At 45.2% G+C, this 19,324-nt stretch overlaps 3 non-coding genes and 1 pseudogene across 3 annotated transcripts; all 4 read right to left on the reverse strand.

Moving 5' to 3' along the window:
* Window positions 1-3,862: 3,862 nt before the first annotated feature.
* On the reverse strand, window positions 3,863-4,060 carry LOC142690627 (U2 spliceosomal RNA). The gene has a single exon (XR_012859356.1). It is a non-coding gene; the product is annotated as a U2 spliceosomal RNA (small nuclear RNA).
* A 6,633-nt stretch (window positions 4,061-10,693) lies between these two features.
* On the reverse strand, window positions 10,694-10,880 carry LOC142690557 (U2 spliceosomal RNA). The gene has a single exon (XR_012859312.1). It is a non-coding gene; the product is annotated as a U2 spliceosomal RNA (small nuclear RNA).
* A 6,609-nt stretch (window positions 10,881-17,489) lies between these two features.
* Window positions 17,490-17,680, reverse strand: LOC142690520 (U2 spliceosomal RNA). Its single transcript, XR_012859286.1, has one exon. It is a non-coding gene; the product is annotated as a U2 spliceosomal RNA (small nuclear RNA).
* A 1,285-nt stretch (window positions 17,681-18,965) lies between these two features.
* On the reverse strand, window positions 18,966-19,140 carry LOC142690550 (U2 spliceosomal RNA; annotated as a pseudogene).
* Between the last annotated feature and the right edge of the window lie 184 nt (window positions 19,141-19,324).

Consider the following 19,324-nt stretch of genomic DNA (forward strand, 5'->3'; position numbering starts at 1 on the left):
ACTTCTTACACACCGGTTTATTAAAATCACGCTTTACATAAAATGATAAAAGCTTGTGATCTGAGAAAACATTAGTTAAAACTTCACAATTAAAAGGCAGTACATTCTCATTACAAAAAATAAAATCTATCCTGGAGCTACAGGTGGCGTTGCTCCAGGTAACGCCGGCTTCCTCTGGGCTGCTCCTATTACATTCTTTGTACAAATCTGTTAATTTAAAATCATTTACAATATCTTTGAGCAGTCCAGAGGTCTTATCGTAATTCCTACTTGTAGTACTGGTAAGCCGGCGTTCCCCCCTCAGGATACAGTTAAAATCACCTGCGAGGATAAAAGGCTCAGTTGTATTAATAAAAAGAGGTAACATTTCTAGCATCTCTGCTCTCTCCTTTTTGTCAGGTGAGCCGTAAAAATTTAAAAACTGCCATTTTACGCCGTCAATAAAAGCTTTAACCAATAAAATACGTCCTGGAAGAATCTCTTGAATAAAATCAATAAAAACGTTTCCCTTAAAAAGAATGGCGACCCCTGCTGATCTGGACTCGTTAGATCCAGACCAGACTGATGGACCATACTTCCAATCCTCTTTGTATTTATGGTACTTCATTGCATGGGGAATGCCGCACTCCTGCAGGAAAAAAACAGAGGCTGCCAGGCCAGATAAAAAACTGAAGAGAGCAACCCTTCTGACTTTGGACTTGGCGCCCCTCACGTTGAGGGAGATCCCCTTTATTTCAGACATCGTGGAGTTTTAATTGTGTTAGTCTTGATTTTAAAAAATAAATAATCGTGTTACTTAAAATCAGACTTGGCCTCCACCAGCAATACCAGAAATCTCGCTTGAACTCATCTCCCCGCCCTCGTCTGACTCTAGCGAGAAAGGGGATGATTCAGGAGAGGAACTACCTTCCGTGAGCGTCGAGCCAACAGCCCTCATCTCGTATACAGGGAGTCCAGATTCACACAGCCTTACCTGGGTCTCTAACGGCTGACCATATAGGTCTGTATCGGGTGGGTCCCCCAAGGGCCCCGCCGCTCCCCCCTGAGGCCGTGCAGGCCGTGCAGGCCGTTCTAGAGGGGGAGGTTGCGCACATGGCGGGGTGTCGGTTGGCTCGGGGGGAACAGTGCCCACCCTCCTCACCAGTAACGACGAGGGGGCGGTCCTAGGAGGAGCCTCACTTTGCTTTACGGACGTATCCATTTGCTCCTCCCCTGTCACCCCCCTACCGGCACGCTCCTGTTTACCCTTTTTACGGGGACCCACTTTCAGCCAACCTTCCTCTTCAGACTCCGTATCTAGAGACCCAGGATTGGGAGCAGGCCCGGCATCCACTGAGCAACCAGCACTCTGGGATGCCTCAGTTATCTCACTGGCCTGCCCCTTCTCAGCCTTACGTTTGGCTTGGCGTTTTTCCTTCGCACTGGACTCCCTTCTCTCCTCTGAGGCTGTTGGCTGTGAGGTACCTGCTTTGGCTCCAACAGACCGTACCCTTGAAGCCCAGGTACCCCGCTGCTCCTTTGCAGCATTGGCTTGTTCCTCTCCCTGAGGGCGGGGCTGGTCCGCTGGTGGAGCACGTGGGGGCGCCCCGGGTTGCTCTTCTTCTCCGCTTCGGTACCTATGAGGACAAGAAAAATACAAGTGACCAGTTTTTTGACAAAAGTTGCATTTTTTTTCTTCTGTGCACTCCCTTATATTGTGCTCTTTGCTTCCACAGTTTCTGCAGGTGACATCGCAGTTAAAACTGGTATGTCCATAGGTACCACAAGCCCTGCAGAAGTTTGGCATCCCTGAGAAGTAGAGGTCGCCATTCACATTTCCAATTTTAAAACGAGCCGGTGGTAGTCTCGTTTCTTGGGTGGAGGGGTCCTTAATCAGCGTAACTAAAAACTTCCATTTGGCGGTCCACACTCCACACTCGTTCATCACTTTCCCCAGGAGTTTGACATTTTTGAAGTAGGCAGCTAGAAATGCTGCCACTTCCATATCTCTCACATATGGGGAATACATTTTAATCACCACGAGTTTGGTTATTTCAAATTCATGCTCTACTACCTTGACTCCCGCTGCTACGAGTTCACCTTGTTTCCTCTCAGCTCGGTCCATAGCATCACGGAGTATTCCTTCTCCCATGAAGGTGACATCGTAGATTCCTCGCTTCGGGTAGTCCTGGATAGCCAAGAGCTCGTTCTTGTGGACCGCCAGCAGATCTTCCAAAATGGCGTGGACTAAAAATTTAATACCACGGGGACCGCCTCCACCCTCTGCCACGATAAATCGTGCAGAATTCTTAAGCCGGGCGTACACCGGCACCGCATCGGGTTCGCCTGCCATTTGCGTGGCCAGGTCGAACCGCACAGCTTTCGCTGCGCCCCTTGTCTTACGGAGACCAAGGGGCTGGGGGGGATCGCAACTCGTTGCTCAGGACTAAGCCTCTCTCCCAAATAGCAGCACGGGGGTGAAGTCCAGGCGAACCTGGACGATCCCCCGAGGCCGAGAGAGAGGGTACCTGAGCACCTTCTGACCAAAAACCTCCTGTATAAATACACTTGGTCTTAGCCAAAAGGCCGAGAAGCGATAACCCGAATGGGCCGGCCGTTGACCGAGCCTGTCCCATACTGCTGTTCACCCCTTGCAGCGATTCAGCCTACTCCTAGGCAATTCCATGGGGCCCTGCAGGCTCACACACATTTACAGCTACTAAGCGGGAGGTGAATAAAGGCCGGAGAGGAAGCTACACAGGATTTGCTTCTTTTGCTTGCACCACAATGCAGTGCTGAAAGAGGAGGAATCTACATAAAAACGCCTTCCTGGCAACGCCCAAATGCCCTCCTGCCATGCAGATAAACACTGGCAGCGGCAGCAAGTGCATGCCCACAGCCACCCCTTGTTCCTTCACACCTTGTATCAGCTGTAATCCAGTCCAGTCCAGTGCTGCCTGCTGAGCAGCACTGACCAACACTGCCTGGGCCCAGGCTTTTATCTATCTCTGAGGCAGGCCCCATTATGATGTCAGAAAGCTGGCTCTGGAATCCTGAGGGCTCCACTATGACACGTGCAAAGTTCCGTCTGAACTTTATATAAGACGGTGAGGCTCAGTCAGTCACTCAGTGTTGCCTGAGAGGGCAACACTGCAACAGCCGGCCGCCAGGCTGTCTTTTTTTTGCACATTTATTTGCCTCCAGGAGGCCACAAGAGGGAGACAAGGGACTGCAAAATGGAAAATAAGCATCCACCAACTTTACAGACAACTTCTCCTTGCTCCTACAACCTCCATCCTTGCACAGTTTGTTATTCTTCTAGGTAACATAGTAACAAATCCAAATTGCTGCTCTCTTTGTAGGCAAGCAAGGGTTTGTTGCAACTGCAATTCTTACTTCTTCTTGAAATGTAGGGACGACAGTACATTCCATCACATCCATCTAGTGTACACAGGTAGGTCCATTGTGGCGGGTAGGCGGCTGGCTGCTTTAATGGCTGTTTGCTGTTCCCCTACTCCACTCCACTCCACTATTTGACTGTGGTGCTGCATCAATCAGTGGCTGGCTCAGGTGCAGCTCTTTAACTTACCTAGGAGGGAGGGAGGGCGGAGAGAAGACAAGGAAGGTGAATGAGCTGTTCCAATGTGAAATGCCGGAAACACAGAAACACAGAAGACACACACACACACACACAACAAGAGGTGGCAATGTATTAATTAATTGCATTTAATAAATGAGCTCATTATCACACATGACTGTACAAATGCATTGTCCAACAGGTGTTGAAATAATGGGATTAAAAGGGGAGATCCCATCAGAAAGACAAAAACAATAGCAAACACAAATAGCACTTTTGGAATCTGATTTTAGTCAACACATAAGGGAAGGGTGCACCGGTCCTGGAAATACTGCAATACCAGGTCAATGCGTGGAGTGGACAGAGCAAGCTCTATTTCCATCTCCCTGTTCTAAAAATCCATTTAATATATGGTCCCCAGATAGGGGACGTATCAGATATTAAACTGATAAGAACAGATTTTTTTTTCAGTTGGCTACCCCCTCGCGGGGGTGTCAATGATTTATTTATAAAAATTTCAATTTTACAATAAAACACATTTTAGTTACATAAATATATACAAAGAATTTTTACATTGTAACAATAGTAAAATCAAATTTTCATAAAATGTATGTAGGGGGACATGGGGCAAATCTTTATTTATTTGGAGTTCCAGTCAGTCACAAACCATTTATTTAGAAGGGTGGCATTCCTTTTTTTGTCTAATAAAAAATAAATATACATTTCACTAAAACAAAGACCTAAAACATCATCAATCGATAAAACGTCGTGCTTAAAAAGAAGGATGTTCCTGGCCTTCCACAGAGCTTCTTTGGCGCAATTCATCGTCTTCCATGCAATTATTTTCTGATTCGCGGTTGGGCATCCAAAAAGTCCATATAAAATATCCTCATAGTTTAAGTCCTTTAGGTCTGCCATCTTCACCAAAAGAGGGAATATTTTTTTCCAAAATTCTTTTGCAAAGTCACATGTCCAAAAAATATGTCTTATCGTCTCCTCGGCCTGGCAGCCTTCCCTCGGGCAGACGGCAGACCTCGCGAATCCTCTTCTGTACTGGAATGCCCGGCATGGAAGACATTGATGAACGCAGCTCCAGGCCAGGTCCATCTGTGTATTAAAAAGATAAAACACATTAATCATTTTGAAAATAAAAGCACATCGTTGTGTATTAAAATTCTCCACATTGCTGACCGTCTCGCTCTCTCTCAGGTCTTTTATTAGTTTTTTGCTATTCTTAAGTTCATTCACGGTCTTCCCTTTTAAATTGAAGAGAGCCACTATTTTTTCTAAAATTACGTAGTTTGCTGGTAATTTAAAAGCGTATGGTGAGGATAAAATTATGTTAAACCAACCAAACCTCCGCATAAAAAACCCAGTATTAAAACGTAAAAAGTAAGACCAATAGTGCTCTTTAAAAAGGGAATTAAAACAGAAACTAAAGAACTTAATTAAAAGAAACCTATTAAAATCAGGAAAATCTTTGCCACCCTTTAGTTTGGACTTTATTACCGTTTCTCGTTTCAATTTCTCCATCCTGGAACTCCAAAAGAAGGTAAAACATGCTTTTGTTATTTTTTGTAATAAAACTGTTGGGGGAGGGAACACCATGCTTGTATATAAAAGAAGGGGTAAAATGACCATTTTTATGATTAAAATTTTTCCCTCCATGGTGAGTTTCCTCATATTCCACATACAAATTTTATTGTTTACCTTCTGCGCCACCATGTCCCAACTTATAAAACCATTGTCGTGCTCACTGAAGGAGATACCTAAAACTTTAATAGTATCTGACACAGGAACGGGTACGTCTCTAAAAACCATGCTTCCTATTCTTAAAATATTACTTTTGCTGAAATTTATTCTAAAACCGGAAGCACAGCAATAAAACTCAATTTGTTTTAGGGCTTTCTGAAGCGACAGGGTGTCCCTAACAAAGTATCGCCACATCATCCATGTACCCCACTGCTTTAGCCTCTACGCCGCCTCCCCCTGGCAGGGGGACTCCACGTATTTGTTTATCACGGCGTATTGCGCATAGCAGAGGCTCTAGTGCACATATGAAAAGCAGTGGGGACAAGGGACACCCCTGCTTCACCCCAGAGTTTAAAAGAACGTCCTGTGTCTTAAAACCATTTACTAAAATTTTGCTTGTGCAATCTTTATAAAAGGCTTTAATAGATAGTAAAAAACCTTCAGGTATACCCATCCGCTCTAAAACCTTAAAAAGATAAAAGTGCGATACTCGGTCGAAAGCTTTTTGAAAATCTATGGATAAAATGGCTAATTTTCCGTTTCTAGATTTTGTGTCTTCAATCGCATCTTTTATTAAATTAATATTATCCCAGATGCTGCGGCCTGGCACCCCACACACCTGGTTAGAGTGTATGATGTGGGGTACTATGGCTTTTAAACGGTTTGCACATAGTTTTGCCATTATTTTGTAGTCACTATTCAGAAGGGTTATTGGTCTCCAATTCTCTAAAACTGCGATGTCACCTTTTTTGTATAGCAAGGAGACCTCACCCTTCCGCCAGGACTTAGGCAGCATCTTGGAATGAAAGACTTCGGTAAAAAGGTTTAGGAGATCATCTTTTAAAATATCATAAAATTTGACATAAAACTCGCTGGGTATACCGTCCGGGCCAGGAACTTTACCTGCTTTAAAACTCTTCACTGTCTCTAAAATCTCCTGCTCCGACAGTTCCTGCAATAAAAAATTCTGGGAGACAGGGTCTAAAACAGTGGTAATCTCCTTCAGCGAGTCACGCATAAAATCACGATCCACAGTTTTCACATTAAAAAGGTCAGTATAAAACTCATGAACTTTACTTAAAAGACCCTGTACATCCGACACCCCATCAATATTTTTAAGAATAGCTTTTTTATTGTTCATTTTCTTAAAAAAGTACCTGGAGCAGGTCTCGTTCTCTTCCACGTGCTGTACTTTAGAACGAAATATAATTTCTTTACCTTTCTGCTCCAGGCACTGAGCTATCTCTTTTTTTAAGTTGGCGATGTCGTCTTGTACCTCTATCTCGTGTTCTCTCATCTTGTACAGGGTCTGTAGGCGGGTGTTGAGAATTTTAAAAAAAGCTTGCTTCTCTCTAGCTTTCGCCACGCTTTTTTTAATAAAAAATTCTTTTATTTTCCTTTTCATTTTCTCCCACCATGCGGTGATGGGAGCCCGTGTGTCTCTCACCCGCCTACTCTCTTTGTAAAATTCAATAAAATCTGTAAAAACCTGTGGATCATCTAAAAGGGAAACATTTAACTTCCAGGACTTTTTACTAATAATGTTATTAAAATCACGCTTTACATAAAATGATAAAAGCTTGTGATCGGAAAAAATATTGGTTAAAACTTCACATTTAAAAGGCAGTAGATTCTCATTACAAAATATAAAATCTATCCTGGAGCTACAGGTGGCGTTGCTCCAGGTAACGCCGGCTTCCTCTGGACTGCTCCTGTTACACTCTTTATAAACGTCTTTTAATTTAAAATCACCCACCATATCTTTGAGCAGTCCAGAGGTCTTGTCATAGTTTCTGCTTGTAGCGCTGGTAAGCCGGCGTTCCCCCCTCAGGATACAATTAAAATCACCTGCGAGGATAAAAGGCTCAGTCGTGTTAATAAAAAGAGGTAAAATCGCTAACATTTCTGCTCTTTCATTTTTATCTGGTGAGCCGTAAAAATTTAAAAACTGCCATTTCACACCGTCAATAAAAGCCTTAACCAATAAAATACGTCCTGGAAGAATCTCTTGGATAAAATCGATTAAAACATTTCCCTTAAAAAGAATGGCGACCCCTGCTGATCTGGACTCGTTAGATCCAGACCAGACTGATGGACCATACTTCCAATCCTCTTGGTATTTATGGTACTTCATCGTATGGGGAATGCCGCATTCCTGCAGGAAAAAAACAGAGGCTGCCAGGCCAGCTAAAAAGCTGAAGAGAGCAACCCTTCTAACTTTGGACTTGGCGCCCCTCACGTTGAGGGAGATTCCCTTTACTTCTGACATTGTGGAGATTAAAATAACGTCTTGATTTTAAAATAATAAATATTCGTGGAACTTAAAATCAGACATTTCCTCCACCAGCATTACCAGAACTCTCGTTTGCGCTCATATCCCCACCCTCGTCCGAATCGCCTGCAAAGAGGGACGAAAAGGGAGAGGAACTACCTTCACTGAGGGCCGTGCCAGCAACTCTTATCTCATACAAGGGGAGCCCAATCTCGCCTAGCGTCACCTGGGTCTCAACTGGGTGACCACGTAGGTCCATTTCGGGTGGGTCCCCCAAGGGCCCCGCCTCTCCCCCCAGGCTCTGATGACGCCGTCTTAGAGGGGGAGGTTGCGCACATGGCGGGGTGTCCGGTATCTGGGAGGGAACAGTGCCCACCCTCCTCACCAGGTCAGGCGAGGAGGTGGTCCTAGGAGGAGCCTCACTTTTTTTCACGGTTGTGTCCATCTGCTCCTCCCCTGATTCCCTCCTACCAGCACGCTCCTGTTTTCCCTTTTTTCGGGGACCCACCGCTACCCAGTTCTCCTGCTCGGAGTCAGACTCCTGAGACCCAGGTACAGGAGCAGGCCCGGCACCCACTGGACAACCAGCCCTCTGGGATGCCCCAGTATCATCGGTGGCCTGCTCCTTTTCCGCCTTCCTCTTAGATTGCCTTTTTTCTTTGGCATTGGGCTCCATCCTTTCCTCAGAGGTTGCTGGCCGCGAGGCACCCGCTTTGGCTCCATTACTTCGCACCACTGAAGCCCAGGTGCCTCGCTGCTCCTTCGCTGCCCCGGCATGCTCCTCTCCCAGGGGGTGGGACTGGTCTGCTGGTGGAGCACGTGGGGGCGCCTCGGGTTGCTCATTTTCTTCGCCTCGGTACCTATGGGGACAAGAATAGTACAGATGACCAGTTTTTTGGCAAAAATTACATTTTTTCTCTTGTGTGCACTCTCTCATATTGTGCTCTTTGCTTCCACAGTTTCTACAGGTGACATCGCAGTTAAAACTGGTATGTCCATAGGTACCGCAGGCCCTGCAGAAGTTTGGCATCCCTGAAAAATAGAGGTCGCCATTCACATTTCCAATTTTAAAACGAGCCGGTGGTAATCTCGTTTCTTGGGTGGAGGGGTCCTTTATCAATGTTACTAAGAACTTCCACTTGACGGTCCACACTCCACACTCGTTCATAACTCTCCCCAACAGTTTGACATTCTTGAAGTAGGCAGCTAAGAATGCTGCCACTTCCATATCCTTCACATATGGGGAGTACATTTTAATCACCACGAGTTTCGTAATTTCGAAGGCATGTTCTACTACCTGGACTCCCGCTACCACGAGTTCACCTTTTCTCCTCTCAGCTCGGTCCATGGCATCACGGAGGATTCCTTCTCCCATAAAGGTGACGTCGAAAATTCCTCGTTTCGGGTAGTCCTGGATAGCCAAAATCTCATTCTTGTGGACCGCCAGTAGTTCTTCCAAGATCTTGTGGACCAAGAACTTTACGCCACGTGGACCGCCTCCACCCTCTGCCACGATAAATCGGGCAGAGTTCCTTAGCCGGGCATACACCGGCACCGCATCAGGCTCGCCTGCCATTTCCGTGGCCAGGCCGAACCGCACAGCAAAAAGCTGCGCCCTATGGGGTCCTGAGACGTACCAAAGGGCTGGGGGGGGATCGCAACTCGTTGCTCAGGACTAAGCCTCTCTCCCAAATAGCAGCACGGGGGTGAAGTCCAGGCGAACCTGGACGATCCCCCGAGGCCGAGAGAGAGGGTACCTGAGCACCTTCTGACTAAAAAACCTCCTGTATAAATACACTTGGTCTTAGCCAAAAGGCCGAGAAGCGATAACCCGAATGGGCCGGCCGTTGACCGAGCCTGTCCCATACTGCTGTTCACCCCTTGCAGCGATTCAGCCTACTCCTAGGCAATTCCATGGGGCCCTGCAGGCTCACACACATTTACAGCTACTAAGCGGGAGGTGAATAAAGGCCGGAGAGGAAGCTACACAGGATTTGCTTCTTTTGCTTGCACCACAATGCAGTGCTGAAAGAGGAGGAATCTACATAAAAACGCCTTCCTGGCAACGCCCAAATGCCCTCCTGCCATGCAGATAAACACTGGCAGCGGCAGCAAGTGCATGCCCACAGCCACCCCTTGTTCCTTCACACCTTGTATCAGCTGTAATCCAGTCCAGTCCAGTGCTGCCTGCTGAGCAGCACTGACCAACACTGCCTGGGCCCAGGCTTTTATCTATCTCTGAGGCAGGCCCCATTATGATGTCAGAAAGCTGGCTCTGGAATCCTGAGGGCTCCACTATGACACGTGCAAAGTTCCGTCTGAACTTTATATAAGACGGTGAGGCTCAGTCAGTCACTCAGTGTTGCCTGAGAGGGCAACACTGCAACAGCCGGCCGCCAGGCTGTCTTTTTTTTGCACATTTATTTGCCTCCAGGAGGCCACAAGAGGGAGACAAGGGACTGCAAAATGGAAAATAAGCATCCACCAACTTTACAGACAACTTCTCCTTGCTCCTACAACCTCCATCCTTGCACAGTTTGTTATTCTTCTAGGTAACATAGTAACAAATCCAAATTGCTGCTCTCTTTGTAGGCAAGCAAGGGTTTGTTGCAACTGCAATTCTTACTTCTTCTTGAAATGTAGGGACGACAGTACATTCCATCACATCCATCTAGTGTACACAGGTAGGTCCATTGTGGCGGGTAGGCGGCTGGCTGCTTTAATGGCTGTTTGCTGTTCCCCTACTCCACTCCACTCCACTATTTGACTGTGGTGCTGCATCAATCAGTGGCTGGCTCAGGTGCAGCTCTTTAACTTACCTAGGAGGGAGGGAGGGCGGAGAGAAGACAAGGAAGGTGAATGAGCTGTTCCAATGTGAAATGCCGGAAACACAGAAACACAGAAGACACACACACACACACACAACAAGAGGTGGCAATGTATTAATTAATTGCATTTAATAAATGAGCTCATTATCACACATGACTGTACAAATGCATTGTCCAACAGGTGTTGAAATAATGGGATTAAAAGGGGAGATCCCATCAGAAAGACAAAAACAATAGCAAACACAAATAGCACTTTTGGAATCTGATTTTAGTCAACACATAAGGGAAGGGTGCACCGGTCCTGGAAATACTGCAATACCAGGTCAATGCGTGGAGTGGACAGAGCAAGCTCTATTTCCATCTCCCTGTTCTAAAAATCCATTTAATATATGGTCCCCAGATAGGGGACGTATCAGATATTAAACTGATAAGAACAGATTTTTTGAGTTGACTACCCCAACAAAGGAGGTAACCGTTTATTTAAAATTTTTTGACATAAAAAGGATTTACAAATTTTTTACATTTTTACAATAAATCAATAAATACACAGGGTTTACAACAATGGTATAATAATAAATACAAGTTATCAGATAAAATCACATAACTTATAAAAGGGCACTTGGTGGCATCAAATTATGGAACTCCATTCACTAAAAAACCATTTTCTACATAAAACAGGAGAGAGTTTTTTATCTAAAAGAAAATACTTGTGCATCTCACTTAAACAAATGGCTAAAACATCATCCACAGTTAAAACGTCATGTTTGAATAAAAGAATGTTTCTGGCCGCCCACAGAGCTGCTTTGACGCAGTTAGTGATCTTCCATGCCATCATTTTTCGGGTCTGTGTTGGGCATTCCAGACATCCATAAAAAACGCCATCGCTAGTAAATCTCTGTAGTCCTGTAATCTTCTGTGCCAAGGGGAGGATTCTTGACCACACCAATTGTGCGTAGTAGCACTGCCAGAAAAGGTGGTAGACTGTCTCATCATCTCTGCAACCTCCCCTTGGACACGCAGCCGAGTTGGTCAGTCCCCTTCGATGCTGGAATGCCCGGCATGGAAGACACTCGTGGGCACAACTCCAGGCCAGATCTTTCTGAGGATTAAAAAGATAATTAATATTTACCATTCTCCATATTTGTTTGCACTTTTGTTCACTAAAATTACTAATGGGGGCTACTAAAACATTTTCTTTTATCTTTTTTAAAACACTTTTACTATTTTGCACGTCTTCAATTCTCTTGCCTTTCAAGTTAAAAAGGTTCACAATTTTCTCTAAAATCTTGTACTGGTCAGGGAGGTTAAAAGCATACGGGGAGCTTAAAACCGTGGAGAACCATCCGTTCCTCCTCATAAAATACCCGGTGTTAAAACGGATAAAATATGACCAGTAGTGATCCTTAAAAGCAGCGTTAAGACATGCAGTAAAAAATTTGATTAAAAGAAAGGTCTTTATGTCAGGGAAATCCTTACCACCCATTAGTTTTGGCATCATCACCTTCTCTCTCCTGAGTTTTTCCATTTTGGAGTTCCATAAAAATGTAAAACAAGCTTTATTTATTTTTTTTAATAAAATATCAGGGGGAGGGAAAACCATACTCAAATATAATAAAATCGGTAAAATCACCATTTTGGTAATTAAAACTTTTCCCTCCATGGTCAGCTTTCTCAAATTCCACATACAAATCTTTTTATTAACTTTTTGTGCCACCAAGTCCCAACTGTTAAAACCATTGTTTAACTCATTGAAGGAGACCCCTAAAATCTGCACAGTCTCTGACACAGGGACTGGAATGTCCTGTAAAATCATATTGCCAATGTTTAAAATGTTACTTTTATTAAAATTGACTTTAAAACCGGAGGAGCAACAAAACTTATAGATCTGTCTTAAAGTTGTTTGTAGTGATAGGGTGTCCCTACACAGTACCGCGACATCATCCATGTACCCCACTACTTTTGCCTCTAGTCCCCCCCCGCCCGGCAGGGGGACTCCACGTATCTGTTTGCTTTTCCTCAGGGTGCACAGTAGAGGCTCAATTGCACAAATAAAAAGTAGTGGGGACAAGGGACACCCCTGCTTCACTCCGGAATTTAAAAGGACATCCTGTGTTTTAAAACCTTTGACTAAAATCTTGCTAGTGCAGTTGTCATAAAAGGCCTTCAGAGACTGTATAAAACCTTCCGGTATACCCATTTTCTCTAAAACCTTAAAAAGATAAAAGTGTGACACTCTGTCAAAGGCTTTCTCAAAGTCGATTGTTAAAACTGCCATTTTGCCTTTCCTCTCCTTTGTGTCATTAATAACATCTTTTAAAAGGTTCAGGTTATCCCATATGCTCCTCCCGGGTATCCCACAGACCTGGTTGGAGTGAATTATTTTGTTTACGACTGCTTTTAATCTATTTGCACAAATTTTAGCCATTATCTTGTAGTCGCAATTTAGCAGTGTAATTGGTCTCCAGTTTTTAATGTCGGTTTTGTCCCCCTTTTTGTACAGCAGGGACACCTCACCTTTCTTCCAGGACCCCGGGAGGGCTTTTGTTCTAAAAACTTGTGTAAAAAGAGAGTGGAGATCCTCCTTTAAAACACCGTAAAATAGAACATAAAACTCTATGGGTATACCATCAGGACCAGGAACTTTACCTGTTTTAAAACTCTTGGTAGTTTCTAAAATTTCTTGTTCTGAAATCTCCTGTAATAAAAAGTTTTGGGAGACAGGATCTAAAACAGCATCAACCTCCTTCAATGAGTCATTCATAAAAGCATTGTCAATGTTTTTAACATTAAAAAGATCCGCATAAAACCCATGTACCTTTTTTAAAATATTTTGGGTATTTGTTTCACCTTCAATATTATCCAACAGGGTATGCTTATCATTGATTTTCTTAAAAAAATACCTGGAGCAGGTCTCGTTCTCCTCAAGATGTTTTACCTTACAGCGAAATATTATTTCCTTTCCCCTCTGCTCCAGGCACTGGGAGATCTCTTTTTTAATCTCAATGATCTCCTTGTCCACCAGCATACCCTGTTCTCTGAATTTATATTGGGTCTGCAGACGGGTATTTAAATTTGCATAAAATTTGCATTTCTCATTTGCTTTTCTCATCCCAATCTTAATAAAAAAATCTCTTATTTTAACTTTCATTTTTTCCCACCAGGTGACGATGGGCATATTGGGATGTCTTACCCGTCTGCAGCCTTTGTAAAAGGTAATAAAATCAGCTAAAATTTGCGGATCTTCTAAAAGGGATACGTTTAATTTCCAGGCTTTTTTCGGAGTTCTTCTTTCGTTATCACATTTCACTTTAAAATACAATAACTTATGGTCAGAAAAGACGTTTGGGTTAATATCACATTTAAAAGGCAGTATTTGGTAAGAGCAGAAGATAAAATCAATCCTGGAGCTGCAGGTCACGTTGCTCCAGGTAACGCCGGCCTCTTCACATAAATCCCTGTTACATTTTTTAAAAACATCGGTGAGTTTAAAATCAGTAACAATATCTTTTAAAATTGACGAGGTCTTGTCGTAGTTCCTGCTTACTGAATTAGAGAACCGGCGTTCCCCCTTTAAAATACAATTAAAATCACCCGCTAAAACAAGTGGTTCTGAATCATTAATAAAAAGGGGTAAAATCTCTAGCATTCTAGCTCTTTCATTTCTCTCAGGAGAACCATAAAAATTTAAAAACTGCCATTTAATACCGTCTATAAAAGCTTTGACCATTAAAATTCTGCCTGGTAAAATTTCATAAAAACTGTCAATTAAAACGTTCCCTTTAAATAAAATGGCGACACCTGCGGCTTTAGATTCGTTAGACCCGGACCACACCGAAGGTCCGAGTCTCCAATCTCTTTCATATTTTTTATAGTCCATGCGATGTGGGATGCAGCATTCCTGTAGGAAAAAAACTGACGCGGTAAGAATAGAGAGGTAATCAAACAGGGCAGCTCTTCTTGTCTTAGAATGCACGCTTCTTACATTTAAGGAAAGACCACATAACTCAGCCATGAGGAAAAGGGAGAGAGACAGTCTTTATAATCTTACCCGAGGTGGCCTCAGCAGTCCTCCGCGTCGCCAGAGACCCCACTTGCACTCTCATAGCCTTCAATTTTGGAGTCCACGGAAAATATGGAGAAGGTAGGAGAGGAACTGCCATCACTTAGCTGACCCCCCGCCATACCTGAGGCACTAATCATAAATGGATCCCATATGGACTCCACGGGCAACATTTCATCTGCTGGAGCTTTTTTGGCAGCGACCTCCCCTTCGATAGGGGCAGGAATTGCGCTCCCTGACGTCTCTGGGACCTCCGTCACCTCGGAGGCAGCTGTCCGTGTATCCCCCAACTGGCTAGAAGGGGGTGGACCTTTGGTTGTCACTTTCGGGGGCACGTCCAGTGGTTTCCCTGCCTTCGCCAATGCAGGTACTTCCATCGGCACCCCCGCTGCCACCTCCGAGTACGCCCTACGTCGCTTGTGTGTCGCTGCCGCTCCGCCCGGGTCCTCTGCCTCAGGTACAGGCTGACCCAGCATCTCTTGCGGACCAGTAGGATCAGCTTCATCCGAACTACCCGTCTCCCCAGTCTCCTGGGGGGGCTTTTTCGTCCGCTGATCACTGGATCGACGCTTGTTTCGTCTCTGCTCTTTTGGGTCACCTGTTTGGGGGGGTCTGCTAGAGGTATCCATCTCATCCTGGCCTTCTCCTTGGGGTTCCTCTCCTTCTGGGGGTACGATCTGGCCTGCTGGCTGCTCGGGACGCCTCGGCCGGACCTCGGGTTGTTCCGATCTGTGGGGACAAAATGCAAAAAGGTGACCAACTCGGCTGCAATATCGACACCTTTTCCCCAGAGGGCAAGTTTTGGCCTCGTGCTCAGAGCTGCCACAGTTCCTACAGGTGCTCTCGCAGGACTCATTGGTGTGACCGTACTTTTGGCATTTCCTACAGAATGGAGGCATCCCTGAAAAATAAAAATCTCCTGCCATATCTCCTAATTTAAAACGTGCTGGCGGCAGCATTATCCCTCCTGTAAAATTGGCATCTCTGTAGCATGTCACTAGAAATCTCCATTTAGAGGTCCAGACCCCAACCTCATTCATCACTTTGCCAATACACTTAACTGTTTTAAAATAGGGGGATAAAAAGGACATCACATCTTTTACGTCAGCAAATGGGCAGTACATTTTAATAACAATCATTTTTGTGATGTCCAAAACATGCTCGTAAAAATCCACTCCGTCCAGTCTCGGGTCCTTTTTTACTGCATATGCCGCCAGCAGATCTTGGAATACTCCATTCTGTATAAATGTGATGTCATAGGTTCTTCTTCTTGGGTAGTCCTGCACTGCCAAAATCTCCCTCTTTTGGACATTGAAAATGCCAACAAGCACGGTCTCCACCACGAATTTCAAGCCACAAGTCGTCGCCTTCTCCTCCGAAAGAATTACTCTCACAGTATTCTTAATCCGGGCATACGCCGGTATGTCACCTGGATTTTCATCCATAGTGAATCTTTTATTTTTTTGGAATAGTCACGCCACCCGTTGGTGACGTAACGTCTACGCAGCCTCCCCTTTTCGGCCGAAGCCTACACGGGGGTATGTGGATCGCAACTCGTTGCTCAGGACTAAGCCTCTCTCCCAAATAGCAGCACGGGGGTGAAGTCCAGGCGAACCTGGACGATCCCCCGAGGCCGAGAGAGAGGGTACCTGAGCACCTCCTAACCAAGACCAGGCAGCACTGACTACAAGTAATCAGAACTACACTTGATCTCAGCCAGAAGGCCGAGAAGCGATAACCCGAATGGGCCGGCCGTTGACCGAGCCTGTCCCATACTGCTGTTCACCCCTTGCAGCGATTCAGCCTACTCCTAGGCAATTCCATGGGGCCCTGCAGGCTCACACACATTTACAGCTACTAAGCGGGAGGTGAATAAAGGCCGGAGAGGAAGCTACACAGGATTTGCTTCTTTTGCTTGCACCACAATGCAGTGCTGAAAGAGGAGGAATCTACATAAAAACGCCTTCCTGGCAACGCCCAAATGCCCTCCTGCCATGCAGATAAACACTGGCAGCGGCAGCAAGTGCATGCCCACAGCCACCCCTTGTTCCTTCACACCTTGTATCAGCTGTAATCCAGTCCAGTCCAGTGCTGCCTGCTGAGCAGCACTGACCAACACTGCCTGGGCCCAGGCTTTTATCTATCTCTGAGGCAGGCCCCATTATGATGTCAGAAAGCTGGCTCTGGAATCCTGAGGGCTCCACTATGACACGTGCAAAGTTCCGTCTGAACTTTATATAAGACGGTGAGGCTCAGTCAGTCACTCAGTGTTGCCTGAGAGGGCAACACTGCAACAGCCGGCCGCCAGGCTGTCTTTTTTTTGCACATTTATTTGCCTCCAGGAGGCCACAAGAGGGAGACAAGGGACTGCAAAATGGAAAATAAGCATCCACCAACTTTACAGACAACTTCTCCTTGCTCCTACAACCTCCATCCTTGCACAGTTTGTTATTCTTCTAGGTAACATAGTAACAAATCCAAATTGCTGCTCTCTTTGTAGGCAAGCAAGGGTTTGTTGCAACTGCAATTCTTACTTCTTCTTGAAATGTAGGGACGACAGTACATTCCATCACATCCATCTAGTGTACACAGGTAGGTCCATTGTGGCGGGTAGGCGGCTGGCTGCTTTAATGGCTGTTTGCTGTTCCCCTACTCCACTCCACTCCACTATTTGACTGTGGTGCTGCATCAATCAGTGGCTGGCTCAGGTGCAGCTCTTTAACTTACCTAGGAGGGAGGGAGGGCGGAGAGAAGACAAGGAAGGTGAATGAGCTGTTCCAATGTGAAATGCCGGAAACACAGAAACACAGAAGACACACACACACACACACAACAAGAGGTGGCAATGTATTAATTAATTGCATTTAATAAATGAGCTCATTATCACACATGACTGTACAAATGCATTGTCCAACAGGTGTTGAAATAATGGGATTAAAAGGGGAGATCCCATCAGAAAGACAAAAACAATAGCAAACACAAATAGCACTTTTGGAATCTGATTTTAGTCAACACATAAGGGAAGGGTGCACCGGTCCTGGAAATACTGCAATACCAGGTCAATGCGTGGAGTGGACAGAGCAAGCTCTATTTCCATCTCCCTGTTCTAAAAATCCATTTAATATATGGTCCCCAGATAGGGGACGTATCAGATATTAAACTGATAAGAACAGATACTACACTTGATCTTAGCCAAAAGGCCGAGAAGCGATAACCCGAATGGGCCGGCCGTTGACCGAGCCTGTCCCATACTGCTGTTCACCCCTTGCAGCGATTCAGCCTACTCCTAGGCAATTCCATGGGGCCCTGCAGGCTCACACACATTTACAGCTACTAAGCGGGAGGTGAATAAAGGCCGGAGAGGAAGCTACACAGGATTTGCTTCTTTTGCTTGCACCACAATGCAGTGCTGAAAGAGGAGGAATCTACATAAAAACGCCTTCCTGGCAACGCCCAAATGCCCTCCTGCCATGCAGATAAACACTGGCAGCGGCAGCAAGTGCATGCCCACAGCCACCCCTTGTTCCTTCACACCTTGTATCAGCTGTAATCCAGTCCAGTCCAGTGCTGCCTGCTGAGCAGCACTGACCAACACTGCCTGGGCCCAGGCTTTTATCTATCTCTGAGGCAGGCCCCATTATGATGTCAGAAAGCTGGCTCTGGAATCCTGAGGGCTCCACTATGACACGTGCAAAGTTCCGTCTGAACTTTATATAAGACGGTGAGGCTCAGTCAGTCACTCAGTGTTGCCTGAGAGGGCAACACTGCAACAGCCGGCCGCCAGGCTGTCTTTTTTTTGCACATTTATTTGCCTCCAGGAGGCCACAAGAGGGAGACAAGGGACTGCAAAATGGAAAATAAGCATCCACCAACTTTACAGACAACTTCTCCTTGCTCCTACAACCTCCATCCTTGCACAGTTTGTTATTCTTCTAGGTAACATAGTAACAAATCCAAATTGCTGCTCTCTTTGTAGGCAAGCAAGGGTTTGTTGCAACTGCAATTCTTACTTCTTCTTGAAATGTAGGGACGACAGTACATTCCATCACATCCATCTAGTGTACACAGGTAGGTCCATTGTGGCGGGTAGGCGGCTGGCTGCTTTAATGGCTGTTTGCTGTTCCCCTACTCCACTCCACTCCACTATTTGACTGTGGTGCTGCATCAATCAGTGGCTGGCTCAGGTGCAGCTCTTTAACTTACCTAGGAGGGAGGGAGGGCGGAGAGAAGACAAGGAAGGTGAATGAGCTGTTCCAATGTGAAATGCCGGAAACACAGAAACACAGAAGACACACACACACACACACAACAAGAGGTGGCAATGTATTAATTAATTGCATTTAATAAATGAGCTCATTATCACACATGACTGTACAAATGCATTGTCCAACAGGTGTTGAAATAATGGGATTAAAAGGGGAGATCCCATCAGAAAGACAAAAACAATAGCAAACACAAATAGCACTTTTGGAATCTGATTTTAGTCAACACATAAGGGAAGGGTGCACCGGTCCTGGAAATACTGCAATACCAGGTCAATGCGTGGAGTGGACAGAGCAAGCTCTATTTCCATCTCCCTGTTCTAAAAATCCATTTAATATATGGTCCCCAGATAGGGGACGTATCAGATATTAAACTGATAAGAACAGATTTTTTGATTGAAAAATGCTTTATTGACAATCAATCGTCATCATACAAACATTACTGCGACGCAGCGCGAGCCATGAAGCAGCAAATAATAAATAATAACAGTCGTCAAACATAACATGACAGTATAATACACAGTACAGGCTAGCCTATGCTATACATTACACCACATGCTACACTAACATTCTTGCATTCACTAAAGCCAAACA

The sequence above is a fragment of the Rhinoderma darwinii genome, assembly GCF_050947455.1.
Source record: "Rhinoderma darwinii isolate aRhiDar2 chromosome 5 unlocalized genomic scaffold, aRhiDar2.hap1 SUPER_5_unloc_34, whole genome shotgun sequence".
NCBI classification, from domain to species: Eukaryota; Metazoa; Chordata; class Amphibia; order Anura; family Rhinodermatidae; genus Rhinoderma; species Rhinoderma darwinii.